The sequence below is a fragment of the Lagenorhynchus albirostris genome, chromosome 13 (assembly GCF_949774975.1).
Source record: "Lagenorhynchus albirostris chromosome 13, mLagAlb1.1, whole genome shotgun sequence".
Classification (NCBI taxonomy): Eukaryota; Metazoa; Chordata; class Mammalia; order Artiodactyla; family Delphinidae; genus Lagenorhynchus; species Lagenorhynchus albirostris.
In genome coordinates this window covers 10,902,739-10,917,089 of record NC_083107.1, presented here as the reverse complement: position 1 = coordinate 10,917,089, position 14,351 = coordinate 10,902,739, and the positions used below count along the sequence as shown (strand labels likewise).

At 50.8% G+C, this 14,351-nt stretch overlaps 1 long non-coding RNA gene across 1 annotated transcript in view; it reads left to right on the top strand.

The window, feature by feature from the left end:
* Positions 1-247: 247 nt before the first annotated feature.
* LOC132531348 (uncharacterized) overlaps positions 248-14,351 on the top strand; it is a 56,600-nt gene continuing 42,496 nt past the window's right edge. Inside the window, exon 1 of the long non-coding RNA XR_009544069.1 lies at positions 248-430. This is a non-coding gene — a long non-coding RNA (uncharacterized LOC132531348). The remainder of the gene's footprint in view (positions 431-14,351) is intronic.

Genomic DNA, 14,351 nt, shown 5'->3' with positions numbered 1-14,351 from the left:
ATTTCAGCTGTTCCCAGATCTCCTAAATAAAGCATTTCCCTAGTGTAGGCTCCCAGGGCTACATGTAGGGCAGTGGCCGGGTCTGCTCGCCGGGGTCAGGAAGGCTGTTCTTCCAGGAAGGGCTGCAAAGACCCTGGGAACGGGACCAGCCCAGCTCACAAGTATGAAGAGAATGTCGGGAGAGGAAGTGGTGGCTGTGAGTCAGCATGAGTCATCTCGTTCCAATGAGAATGAAGATTGAGGTGTGCGCCTTTTTTTTTGAGTCTCAATCGTGTGGACATCATTGGGAATGGAGGGAAATAACTGACTGTATGGTCGTTGCTTTTTAAGTTTCAAACTGACATTCCAGGCGGGCTGTGCCCGAGTCAGCATCTGTTTTCACATCTTCACAGCCTGGTCCTGGGAAGGTGGAGCCCACAGCTTCTCCCTGGTGAGTAGGTTTCTGTCACTTTCACGTTCATTTCTGCACTTTGCCTCAGAGTCTCAGCTCTAGGAAAGCTGAGGGGGTCTTGGAGCGGATACTGTGTTTCGGTTCAGACGTTGAAGATCTTTGGCTTTAGAAAGGTGGCTCTCTGCCCTGTCCCTGGAGCTACTGTCTGTGAGCCTGATTGTTTGGAGTTTCTTAGCGGTTCATTGTGAGAATGTTCATCCTGTATTACCGAGGAGACAGTGATGCTTGGCTGGTTTAAAAGCTGTTTGAGACTCCTCTGTGGAGCCGAAGGGAAGTTCAGAGGTGGAGGTGGGTGACTAACTCAGGGGTGCTGAGGCCGGGCTGGCTTCCGCTTCTCAGAGGTGGAGGAAAGACAGCTTCTGAGCAATTTCTGGCCGCGTGGTCTGAGCTGCCCACGTTTAGTGCAAGAAATACAATAAAGAGGCAGAATTTTGGCTTTTCTCTCTACGAGCATGAGAAAGATTCCAGGAGCTTATCTGGTGTCTTTCGCCTTTCCTTAACACTGAAAGTCACACACAATAGTAAAATCAGAAAGAAAATGATGCCGCGGACTGGGGGGCAGGGGGTGAGGAAGGGGGAATTGAGTGGTTCTGAGACCTGACTTGACCTCGGTATGTGTTTCTCAAGCTGTTAACATTCTGATAAAGCTTAGCTTTACTGTCAAGTAAGATACAGGAAACTTTTTTTTTTTTTTCGAATGTCGTCTGGTTACTGTAAATGAAACGGTTAAAATGTCATAAATACCTTATGGTAAACAATTTTCAAATTTGCTTAAAAATTTGCACATCAGTAAGCAGGGTATGACAGAGCTTTTTCAGTACAGTCATTTGAGTGTGTGGGCTTCCTGGGTTAATAATGAGTCAGCATCTGATTTCTACAATTGGAGCAGCTGAGAGAACATTCGATTTGCCCCCAGCACCTGTGTGGTGGCTGGCGGGCCCCCTCTAGGAGGATTCAGCTGTTGCGTCTTCCGTTAAAACCAACTTTGGATGCCTCCCCTGTTTTGGTGACGTCTCCAGCTTCGGTCCCAGTTCTGCCATGTGTGGCTGGAGGGGTTCCCTGTGCCGGACCATCTCCTTTGGCTGACGTTGATGGTTTTTAGGTTATGCCATGACCGGATGGGTTGAGTATACGGTTGGTTCAATTAAAAATCCAGAGTTTATGAGAGGCTGGCATGGCCCAGGGCTGAAGCTGTCCTGGCCGAGGGACCCAGTGGGAGAGGCGGTCACTGTGTGAGCTTCAAAGCCCAAGTTCTGCAGGTGACACGTGGCGTGGGAAGATTGTCAGCTTAAAATCTGAGAGCGGGATTCCGAGGAAGAAAACCTCCCTCCGGTTTTATCCTTCTTATCTATAAAATGAGAAAACTATTAAGAAAATTAAAAAAAAAAAATGATTGGGTTGCCGGCTAGCAGCTCAAGGGCCCAGTGCAGGCCTGTTTAAATCCATCCCCCCCACTAAGTTCTGCTGACCTGCCCGGGACTGATTTCTTGTGTTCTGATGACTGTTGTTAGGGATCCCGTATTCTTTGGGTCACAGGCCCTGATGAACCCTCATGTCTCAAGGCTCTGATAGCCTTGGGCTTCCAGACCGTGCGTGACACCACCCGTTTCAGGGGACGCCTGGGAGGACTCAGAGAACCAGCGTCTGCCAAGTGCGTAGAAGAGGGTCTGGACTCAGAAGGGACCCCCTCAACGTTAGCTCTGCTAGCTTCTCTTCTTACCTGTACCCTAAAGGTATCTGGGCTCCCCGAGGTAGTGTCTTGACATTTTCAAGCAAGACCCTGCGATTCCAGTGGGATCAGCAGTGTTTCCAAAGCTGAGCCATAGCCATGCAAGTGTCAACTTGGGACCCCAGCCAGGCAGAGACCAGGGGTTTCCAAGGTGGGAGACCTGCCCAGTGTCCTTTTCTTGGTGAGTCATCTTCATAAGCGCTCAGAGAAATGCCATCTTCATGGAGAGAAGAGCCCGTAAGAGGAGAAATGCCTTAGGAGGTGCCTCTGTGTTCCATGTCTGCCTGCACTTTCTCCTGTCCTCGTTTCAGAGACCACACCAGGTATCAAACTTGTGTTTATCACTGTCTTTAAATCCTCCCGGATAAGCACTGTTGGGAAGTGGCTTTGAAGAGGCTGATTTTATCCTAGACGTTGATTCTGTCATGTAGAAGTCAGGCAGTTGTATGGATGCTAGAGGTCCACTGGTGTCTTACCCATGAGACACAAGCCTGTGATGAACTGCTGTTATCATTTCTGTAATCAGGAGAAAGAGTCATTTAAAAAGGTCAGAAATAAGGCCATGGCTAGGTCTGAAAAGGGAGCATTTAGTAACGTGATTTGCTGCGTGGTCATGTTTTTCTAACTACCCAAAGATGCTGATTCTAAGTGTGGATGCAGGCAGGGAGTAAAGAGGGAAACATTCTACGATGGAAACTGAGCAGACGTTTTAAAAGGACATCTACGTCAAAAGCAAACAAACAAATGCTGAGAGTTTGATGACATTTGGAAGTCACCCGGTGCCCTATGGTCGTGGCATCCTCAGCCTGGGGACTGGCTATGGCTTGCTGGCCTGGTCCCCCACTCTCCACTCCTAGTCAACACCCCGACCTGGGCTCTCATTACCTCCTGCCACGGGGTTTCCATGGTACCCGATAGGTGTGTGTGTGTGTGTGTGTGTGTGTGTGTGTGTGTCCCTCTGTTTGGCAGTCTGGGCAAGTTTCTTAACTTCTTGGTGTCCAACCTTCATCATCGTGAAATGGGAATATAATAGCACCACCCTCGAGGGGCCATGTAAAGATCAGTGATAATTGGCCCACAAGTTACAAGGAGACTCGACAGCCATTAAGTACACATTCAGTGATTTAGAAATATACCCACACGCCTTTCCATCTCTCCCTGGGCCCTGAACCCTGGGAATCCAGAAGGAATTGGCTCTCATGCCCCCGAAGTAAGATCCTGTCTGTGTCATGAATTACATGGCATGTTCTGTATTTGCAGGATATTTATTGATTAGGTGAATGGGAAGTGCTTCTCAGTTCTCTCCAGGAATACCTGGGGTTCTAGATGTCACGACCATCATCATGACCATCATCGTCATCATACTTACCCTTCACATCATCACAGTGAGGACAGCTCCCATTTCATTCAGCTCCAACCATATGGTAGTAACTTTCTGTATATTACCTTTAACCCCCTCCTCCCAACATACACCCATACCCACCCTGGAAGGTAGAAAGGATGGCCAGTTACTCAACTCACTGGAGGTCCAGGATTCCCAGGCGGGCGTATCAGGCAGAGCAATTGCTTCAAGGAGCGCACTGGTGACGGGAGAGCCCCTTACCCCCATCAGGAGAGGAGAGTCAGGAAAAGCAGGGGCCCGGGAGAGTTCATCATCCAGCAGGCAGAGGTCACGAGCCAGAAAATACAGGACCACTGAATTCAGACCTGCCCCCGGGATGGAAGCAGCTGGATTCTGTACTCGTGCTTCCTGTCTTAAAGCCAGCTACAGTCAGCTTCTGGTTATTTGAAAATCATCATAGTATATGGAGCTGACTCATATTGAAAATATTAAGTAAGACACACTTAAAACTAAAACCCGGGGGAACATAACAGGACCTTTCCTTGTTGATTCTGGAGGTATTCAAGTCTCAAAAGCCAGATCTTTACAGTCATTCTGCAGGGGTCCAAGAGAAGTGTGTCCTTTTGCTCCGTCTGCCCTCTCCAGAGCGGCCCCGTCAAAGTAAGGCGCCAGGTGCACTGTCCATCTCCTTTCTGAGTTTAGGCTTTGCGCCCTGGGCACTGGCTCCAGCGTGTATGTCAGTCTCAAATGGCGTCGCTTTGTGGGGAGTTTTTCCCTGCAGCTGCCGCTTGTGCCATGAGCCAGAGACCCTCTGCCCAGCGCCGTGGGCGGGGCGGTGCGGCGGGGCAGGGTTTGGGCTCCTACCAGACTCAGGAGGGTTCTGGTTAGACCACAGAGCTCAGGCAGGGAGAAGCCGACAACAGATCAGAAGGAAGTCGAGGCCACAGGAAGGAGGGGTGGGTGGGATGCTTGGCTGTTCTCCGAGGATTACTCTGATTCAACAACAACAACAAAAGCTGGTTTTATTGCATCTCGTATAATTGGAAAAGCTAACAGTGATGGCCGGTCTTATCCATTACAGTTTTCTTGCTTATCTTTTGCTTTCAGGATTGATTATCCTGCGAGGAAAGACTTCTGCTGCAGGGACTTTTAGCCCTTCTAGCCGCCCTGTCCTTTCAAAAATGTGTCATACTTAAAACATTGGAATTTTTAATGATGGCAGAAATGTACCATTTTAGCTTTTCTCACTGGACAAATCATTTACAGAATGTGAGAGGGATGCATGGGTTTCTATCAGTTCAGCTGGATATAAAGGGGTATAAAGGGAAATTACAAGGTAACAGTACCTCCAGCAAGTGTTAGATTTACTTTCTCTCAGGTAGAAAAAGACAAAGCAAGCTGTCTGTCCAGGGTGAAGGTCAAAGGGCAGTCAGTTCATTCATCTCTCTTCTCTACCATCCTTAGCATTGGCTTCCTTCCTCAAAATTGTCTTATGGTTTTATGAAGGCTGCTAGAGCTCCAGCCATCACCTCTGCATTCCACACAGGAGGAAGGAAGGAGGTGGAGGCAAAAGGCTAAGAACCCTAGATGTCAGGCTCCTTTAAAGAGCCTTCCTAGAATCCCCAAGGAACACTTTCTGCCTAAGTCTTTGGCCCCCTATCTGTAGAGGATCCTGGGAAATGTTGTTTTTTAACTGGGCACATTGCTGCCCCTGACAACAGGGGTTGTTGACAACACAGGAAGCAGGGGAGAAAGGATATGAGAGGGGCAAAAAGCAGACATGAAATAAGCACGTTGCTCTCACTGGAAGTATCAGGAGGGGGGTACAAAGAGACCGTGGCTTCAAGGGCTTTGAACAACTGGAGGAGATATTCAAAGGGACAGAAATCACTTGTTTGATTTTTTTGTTATATCTAAGTAGGATTTATTTTCATTCATGCATTTAGCAAATATTTCTCATTTACCCAATAAAATAATGATAATTTGAGCACTGCTTTGTTTATGAAGTGTTGACTTGGTAGCAGGCGTGGTTAAGGAAGCTCTGTACATATGACCTCACTTAGTCCTCACATAACTGTGTGCAGATTCTACCAAGTATCGTCCCCATCACCCAGATGAGGAACTTGGGGCACAGGAGGGTTTAAGGAGATGAGTAAGGTCACACCGTTAGTAAGTAGAGGAGCTTGGCTTTGAACCCAACCGTCTGGTTCTTGGACCCAGAGATGTGAACCGGCAGACAGGTCTCTCCTATTTTTATCTTTCTGGTGAAATAGATATAAATAAGTCCAATAAGGTCAGGCCGCCATAGGTGCCCCAGGAGACCGGCCCAGGGAAGTGGGGAGCCCTCACCTCTGACAGCACCTCCTGCCTAGGGAAGACGCATTAGAGAATCCAAGCTGAGCATTCTTCCCCCCCACCTCCCCACTAGGGGACACACCAGGAATCTCAGCTATGTCTGGGCTCATGACTCGCCCCTTTCCTCACAGCCAGCTACTCGGCCTCCTGAGTCAGGACCACGCCCTTCCAGTCCTGAGGGTGCAGCAGGGAAACTGCCCAGACCTGGCTTCAAAGGTTGGGCAGGGTTCCAGCGAAGAGCAGAATGGCTGAAGTAGAAGAGGTTGGGCTTCCAGGGGCTGCAGTTTAGTCACATCACTCAATCTGATCAAAGGCGAGCGAAGGGGAAACTGTCACATTCTCCACTCCACACAACTGCCTGTTATCTAGTGACACAATCAGGGCCAGGAGGATGCATGAGGACAGGAAGGATTGGGGGGAGGAGGAGTGTCTGCTGTTACCCCACCTTGGACCGAAGGCCCCTCCTGTGCTTTGCTTGCCCTGCCTCCCAGGGCCTTCTTCCTCCAGCTCCTGTATAGATGGGGCGGCCAGTGGAAGACATAGTCTGCAGTGGGGTAGCTGGGGATTTTCGGAAGGCTCCTTAAAGGACCTTGACATCTAAGAGGCTTAACCTTTTCCCCTCAGGTCCCTCCTTCCTCCTGTGTGGAATGCAGAGGTGATGGCTGGAAATCCAGCAGCCTCCTTGAAACCATAAGACAATTTGGAGGAAGGAAACCAGTGCTAAGGCTGGCAGAGCCAGCGGATGGAGCAGGTTTGGGAGGCCAGGAGCTTTACCTGGAGATGTGACTCTTTTTGGAGTGGGTTTACCTGCATGATGCAGAGAGAGGTGGGAGAAATCACTGGTGGAGAAATTCAATCTGTGGGTCAACTAGGAGGGTCCACATGGTCGTCAGGGTCCCTTCCGTGTGCAGCTGCATTTCATATCTCTGGTATAACAGGCAAAGGCTCAGGGCTGCAGAGTGACTTCCATGGCCCTCAGGTGCTCTTGCCTTCGTGGGCCCTTCCTGATGAAAAAAAGTATCATGACTGTCTTGGTACAAAGATGCATGTCATCCAGACTGGATTTATTATTATATATTCAATTTCATTATACTCAGGTTTTTCTTCTGATGTGAAAATAAACTAAAACATTTTATTTTGAGAGTATTATGGGTCCAAGGCCTTGTCCCCTGTGTGCCCAGTGCAGAGGAAGGCCCTGGGAGGGCCTCGTCCTGGAGAATGGAGGCTGGTCCCAGTGCGGGGGGGGGATGGCTTCTGGACTGTGGGTGGTCCCTGGGACTGTGGGTGATCCCCTGGACTATGGGTGGCTCTCTAGACTGTGGGTGGTCCTTTGGACTATGGGTGACCCTGGCAGTGCCTCTGAGGGTGGCAGGCGGGTCTGGCCTATTGTGCATAGCTGGTGAGCATCAAGTCAGCTTTGGAAATGACGATGTGGGTTTTCAGATGAGGATTCTCGGAGCAGAGTCATCTACTCCGTGTCCATTTTTCCTTCCCCTTTCCTCTTTCTCCCTTTAATCGCTCTGCTCATTCAATGGGTTTGTTCAGGGGGTAAGGGTTTCAGCCTCCAATGCTGAGGCATCAAAACCGGAACTCTCCTTTATTCTCCAAATCTCTAAATTACGTTAAATCTGTTCCAAGCTTACCCTGCCCCTACTTTACCCCCTCGACCTGCCTGTTGGGGAACTCAGATTCTTTTATGATTAGGGATCCCTGTTTGTCCTGGTATCATCAAACAATCCTGGGGTGACCCGGTTCCAGAAAACCGGGGCTGGAGGTGGGGGGAGTCCACTGAGGTGGCCGCCAGCACTGCTGCTTCAACACTGAAGACTTGAAGGAGTCAAGGTGAGGCCCCAGAGCTACTCAGGGTCCTGCTCCAGCCGAATGGGGACCCGCATGACCCGGGGCTCTGTCGCCTGACCACAGAGCCCTGCCTGGAGGTGCGCCACCGCTCCTGGCATCTTGGCGTGAGCTCCCAGCCCCTGTAGCTGCCCTCGGCTGTGTCCGGTGGGAGTGCCTTCTGCATGCCTGTGCTACCTCTTCTAACCTGGGCCTCCGTCTTGGCCGTGATAACAGAAGGGAAGAAACAGAAGACGCTCGGGGGACCCATGGGAGTCACATGGTGTCCTCTGTGGCTTCCCAAACCTCCAGGGCAAGCCGTCCAATGAGTGACTGCAGCCACATGTGGCTAGTGTGACTGGGTGCTGAATTTAAATGTTTACTTCATTTCAATTAATTTTTTTTTTTTTTTTTTTTTTTGCGATACGCGGGCCTCTCACTGTTGTGGCCTCTCCTGTTGCGGAGCACAGGCTCCAGATGCGCAGGCTCAGCGGCCATGGCTCACGGGCCCAGCCGCTCCACGGCCTGTGGGATCCTCCCGGACCGGGGCACGAACCCGCGTCCCCTGCATCGGCAGGCGGACTCCCAACCACTGCGCCACCAGGGAAGCCCTCAATTAATTTAAATGTAAGGGCACATAGCCACATGCGGCTAGTGGTTACCCTATTGCACAGCACAGATCTAGAGCTTGTTTTCCTAATCCGGCAGCTTTGAGAGTCGGGCTGTCACCCTGAGGAAGGATGTGGCACTGGAGTGAAAGTTCAGAATTGGGCACCGCGTGTGCTGAGGTCCCCTGGAGGGTGGGTGTCCCTCCCAGGTGGAGAACCCTTCAGCCAGGAGCTGTGGGCCAGGCACGTGGGGGGCCAGGGCCTCTGCCACCAGTGGCCGTGAGCCTCAATATCCCCATCTCTGGGGGATAAAACCCCAAGTGACTCTCAGGGCCTCGAGGGTCCCAGCTGAGGGACCTGTCCGGGAGGAAGCCGGGGCTGGGTGCCTGACCCCTGGAGCATTTCTGCCAGTGGGGTTGATGGCTTTTTCGAGGTGCAGGGGCCTCAAGTGAGGAGCACACAGCCTGACCGTCTGTGCATATCTGATAGTGAACTTTCCCGTTTGGGGATAGGCATCCTTTGTTTTGTTTGCGTGAAGCCATTCCAGGGACTGAGCTCAGGCGTGGTTCCTGTCACTGGCCTCCTACACATCCCCCAAGTGTGTCTTTTGACTCTTTTGACTTTTTAAGAGAGAAGCATTTAACTGTGTTCAGCCATCGTTGACAAGAAACACGCAAGCAGTGGGGGGAGGTGATCTACCCGGGGGGAAGATGGCAAACCTCGGTCCCCGGCCTTGCAGCTCTCAGCACAGCATACGTTCTCTCGGGCACAGATGATGTCCTTGCACACGTATGGGATCGTGGGCTGAGACGCACTGCCATCCCTCCCCTAAGGCACCCCCCCCAAATTCCAAGATTTCGCTCCTGGCGGCTCCCCCAGGCCCAGTGCCGTTTGCGCTCGGTTCGTGGACCGTCTGTCGGTGGGGAGGCTGTGGGGCACTATGATGAAGCAGCTGCTGGAGCTGGACCTCCAATTAGTGTGCTGCACACTGCCTGGCAAGTCATCTGTGCCTCCTGACCTCAGTTTCCTAATTTGTGAAATGGGAGCAGGAGCAATGAGCACAGAGGATTGTTTCGAGGATGAAAGGAGTTCCTTCATGAAAAATTCTTAGAAAAGTGCCACACATAGTGTTTTATAGTATTAGCTTGGAATTGATGCCTTTTTGCCATTTACCTGTTTTAATTTTCCCTTTTTTTTTTTTGTTTAAATTAAGGCGTAGATGATTCATATGCCATTTACTCCTGACCTTTCTTTGGGCCCCAGATCTCCACCCCAGCAGTGGTCCATCCACTCCAACCTCGGCATCCGAGGAATCCCACAGGCTTTTTTTCCAGGCTCAGGGGCAGCATGGCTGTGGAGCCCTAGACCACTGGGGGAAAGAGATTCAATAGTCCATCCTTTCCTTTTTTTAAAATTTTTATTTTATACTGGAGTATAGTTGATTAACAATGTTGTGTTAGTTTCAGGTATACAGTAAAGTGATTCAATTATACATATACATGTATCTGTTCTTTTTCAAATTCTTTTCCCATTTAGGTCATCACAGAATATTGAGCAGAGTTCCCTGTGCTCTACCATAGGTCCTTGTTCGTTATCTGTGGGGTTGGCCAGAAAGTTCTTTTGGGTTTTCTGTAAGACGTTACAGAAAGACCCGAATGAACTTTTTGGCCAACCCCATATTTTCAATACAGTAGTGTGTACATGTCAACATCCTTTCATGCACTCATTATTCAGCAAATGTTTCTTAGGACCTATGGAGGCAGGGGATGAACAAATGTGATTGTGAGGAGGGGGCACAGCAGTGCTGGGCGAGGGTGTCTCCCACATAAGGGGTGGTCTCTAGTTGTCCCTCTGATGAGAAGACGTTTGAGCGGAGATCTGAGAGGCGTAGGGGTGTATGTGTGTGTGTGTGTTGCTTGCTTTTCCTGTGCAGATCTGGCAGCTAGAGTGGAGCCCTGTCTCCTCCTCACCAGCTCTGTGGCCAGGAGCCAGTCACTGAGCGTCTCTGGTCCTCGTACAGCATATGGGCAAAAGGGGACCCACAATGGCAGGTACTCAAAGCCCAACTTGGAGTCATCATCATCACAAAGACATGCTTCATTTGCCACTGGGAGTTCCCTGGGTTCGAAGGGCACTCCCACCACCCTCACAGTCCCTCTGTGTGAGCCCCATGAGGCAGGGGTCCCCAACCCCCAGGCCACAGACCAGTACCGGTCCACCGCGTGTTAGGAATCAGGCCGCACAGCAGGTGAGCACCTGGGCGAGCGAGCGAAGCTTCATTTGTCGCTCCCCATTGCTCGCATTAATGCCTGAACCATCCCTGCCCCCGACCCCGTCCCTGGAAAAATTGTCTTCCACGAAACCGGTCCCTGATGCCAAAAAGGTTGGGGACCACTGCGTAAGATGGGGACACCTTATGGCATAAGGGGTCATCTGATCTATACTTAAACCCCTTCTCTCCTTCCAGACACAGCTTAATCCAAAGCCTCTTTTCTGGTATTTGCACATTTTGGACCTAGCTCTGCCCCTGAAGCCACTCCATCATAGTCATGATCATAATTATAGTCATAAATCAACACATTCATTAGCATTCATTGAGCAATTATTCTGTCTCCCAAACTGTTGAATGATAACATGAGCCCCAGCTTCTTCCACGCCAGAGCCCTTCCACATGCACGGACATCAGCACTTGTATTCAAGCTCTTCCCTCCTCCTGTGGTGCCTGAAAGATGCAGCAACTGTGACCCTGTGCTGCCCTCCTTGGCACAGACTGCAATTCTCTGATGATCCTCTACACATGAGCACCATACTCTCCCTTGTGAGGGATACTAGGCTGAGGTCTGGGGCCAACACGCCCATCTGTTGGACCCGCAAGCATCCCTGCCTCTGTGTGTGGGGACACGTTTAAAGCCACATCTCTCTCATTTTGCATTTGAGGTGCTGACTTAGTTTTGATTTTTTTAAACAGAAGTAAAATTTTACATTCCCCTTAGTTTGATCTTCTAGATTTGGCCCATATATTCGCTAATTAAAATGCAAAGCTTCACATCACCTGCCAGTTGGAGAGGTATCCCTTTTATTTCTTTACCGGAAGATCTTTTGAATCAGTGTAGACCAGGAGCAGAGAGCTGTGGCGCTCCGCTAGTGATCGTCTTTGAGGTTGCCAGCATTTAACATTCCGGGGCACCTCGCCTAATGCAAACAGCTTACCTTGCTGCACAGGTTTCAATCACGTGGATGAAAGGACGAGGAACATACAAGCAGATGTGTGATGTGATCCCATAGACGGGTGGTGCAGGCAGTAATAATTTAGACACTCAGCCAGACTTCGGATGGATAGCCATCCTCCTTCTCTCCCGTTCTGTTCTTTCTTTCCCTCATCCTCAAGCATGGGGAGCTTATGGCCAGGCTGGCTAACTCTTGGGCAGCTGTTAACTAGATGCTAGCAGTAAGTTACCTTAAACTTTCAGAACGTTTGACTGCTCCATTGTCAAATGATTGCTGTTTCAGTCGTTGTACATAGTCACATCCTCAGAGTTTGTGGGTTGGGTGCATTTGATTGGCTTCAGATTTGCCTTTCAAGCTGGAGCCACTGAGCCCAGCCTGACAGACGGGTGGCTGTCTGTGAACGGTCCCTTTGAAGTCCCCAGGAGTGCTAGCTCAGGGTTAAGATCTGCGGAGGGAGAGGTGAGACGCAGAATGAGCGCAGACTGCCACCCAGCAGCACAAGAGGTGACTGCAAACCACGAGCTTCCCCGGGAGAAAGTGAGTCTCCCAGGCTCTGTCTGCTGGTCCAAAGCGGGCATTACTTGCTCTGTGTTCGCCAGCTGAGTGCATCACTGGGGGACACTTGGATGGAAAGGGAACGGTCACTCGAGAAGGGATTCTATTTTCCAAGAGCACATCCAGATGAAAGGCTTTTAGGATCATTCAAGTACATTATTTCCAAGAGAAGACAACTCTTTTGTAATCCCTTCTGGGGCAGCTCGCCCCTGGCTGCGGGGAGTCTCGCAGGTGCTCTGAGGTTGGTGAGTGAAGGGGCGCACCCTCCGGCCACGGGCACCCAGAGGGCGGCACCTGGAAAGGGGTGCACAGGGGGCGCTGTTTAGCTGGTGTGTCTCAGCGTCTCTTGAGATGACCCTATGGGTTGTCTCTTTTAATCTGCAAACGTGGTGAATAGGCAATAAGGTTTCCAGCTTTAATGTGTTCGAAGAAGGTTCAGAAATAAAACTATAAAAAGCTGTCCAGTGGAAAGCATGTTGCTCCCACGGTCTCCCATCTGGTTCCCACTGACCTCCCCTGTCCATGACCCTATTCTTAGCGTCTTACATATCCATCCAGACTTTATGCAAATATAAGCACGTAGTTGAAAGAGTCTTTTTCTTTTCTTTCCTATTTTCCATGAAAACGATCACAGTCGTTGACTGTGAAACCGCTTTTGTGTGTGGAGAGGATCGGCTTATGGGCGCTGGGCTCAGCAGCCCTGCTCTCGGGGTTCCAGCAGGGCTGGCTGAACGTCCCCTTCTTCTCTGTACTGCGGGGGAGGCCCTGAGCTTGCCCAGGTGTCCAGGGGACAGGCAGGCAGGCCCTCACACTCTGGGAAGGCACGTGTGGGCTCCGGTCCCCAGCGAAGCCCCAGGGAGCCAGAGGGGTGAGTTGCCAGGATGGGGCAGCTCTAAGACACGTTCCCAGGGGTTGTGTCTCCGTTCCCCAAGGTGAGAATCTGGAAACCGGCCGAGGACCAGGAAGGAGAGCAGTGACTCTGAAGCCCTGTGCTTCATGAGAGTCCCAGACCCCTGGAGTCACCTGGACACCAACTTATATTTACAGAACAGGCAGATCCGGAGACGGGGATTGCGGGTTCCAAAGAATTAATCTCAGAATTCTCCTAAGCAAACCTCCGCGCCTAGTGAAAGTCAGCGCTCCTGTGGTGGGAGAAGTTTCCCCAAGCAGTCACGGCTGGCTTTCTACGATCACCTGCTCTGGGCCAGTGTCTCACACGCTGTCACTCACCGAATCCCCCTAAACGAAGGCCCCCATTCCTCAGAGGGGGAGCAGCGCCTGAGTCACTGTGCTGACTCAGGCGCTGCTTCCCCTCTGAGGTGCTGCTTTTTCTCTTTTTTTTTTTAACAGATTCAATGTAAAGTGGAATGAAAGGGGCTTATTATTATTTTTTAATTTAATATTTATTATTTTATTTTGGTCTGCGTTGGGTCTTGTTGCTGCGCTCGGGCTTCCTCTAGTTGCAGCGAGTGGAGGCTGCTCTTCCACGCAGTGCGTGGGCTTCTCATTGTCACACAGCTGACGAGCGGGGTAGCTGGAGTCCCAGGCCAGCCAGTCGCCCAAGGCCACAGCCACGCCAGCTTCTCCGTGGACAGCTGTCCTCATGGCAGCCCCCAGGCCTGTGGGACTAGCTGGATTTTACCCTCAGAGCAGCCAGGGGCTCAGGAGACAGAAGGCAACTCAGAGGCCCAGGGTGTGTGACAGTTGCCGAGAGAGGATGGCCCGGCCCTTCTGTCCGTCCCTGTCTCTTTTAGATGCCAGGCTGGCCCGGTGGCTTCCTCAGAGGCCCTTCCTGCCGAGGACCATTTAAATCAGCAGCAGGATTTTGAACTGGAGGGAATTCCACGCTCTTTAATACCTTTAGTTTAACTCCTTCTCGGCACAGAATTGACTCTGACGGAAGAGAAAGCACATGACAGGTGTTTATTAAGAAGGGGACTTATTTTCGGGGGAATGAGTTTGGGGGAAGATTTGGGCAGAGTCAATGATAACGAAAGTGAGTAGGAGTCCGACTTTGTGAGTCACCGTCGAGGGCCTCTGGGTGTGTCACGGGTTGGGTTGTATCTCCCCCAAGTTCACATGTTGAAGTCCCACCCCTCCAGTAACTCAGAAGGAGACCTTATTTGGAAATCGTTTCACATGTAGTGAAGTAAGATGAGGTCATCCTGGAGTACGGTGGGCCCCTAGTCCACGATGACTGGCGTCCTTATAGGAAGGCGACTTTTGGGACACCCACATAGAGAGGAT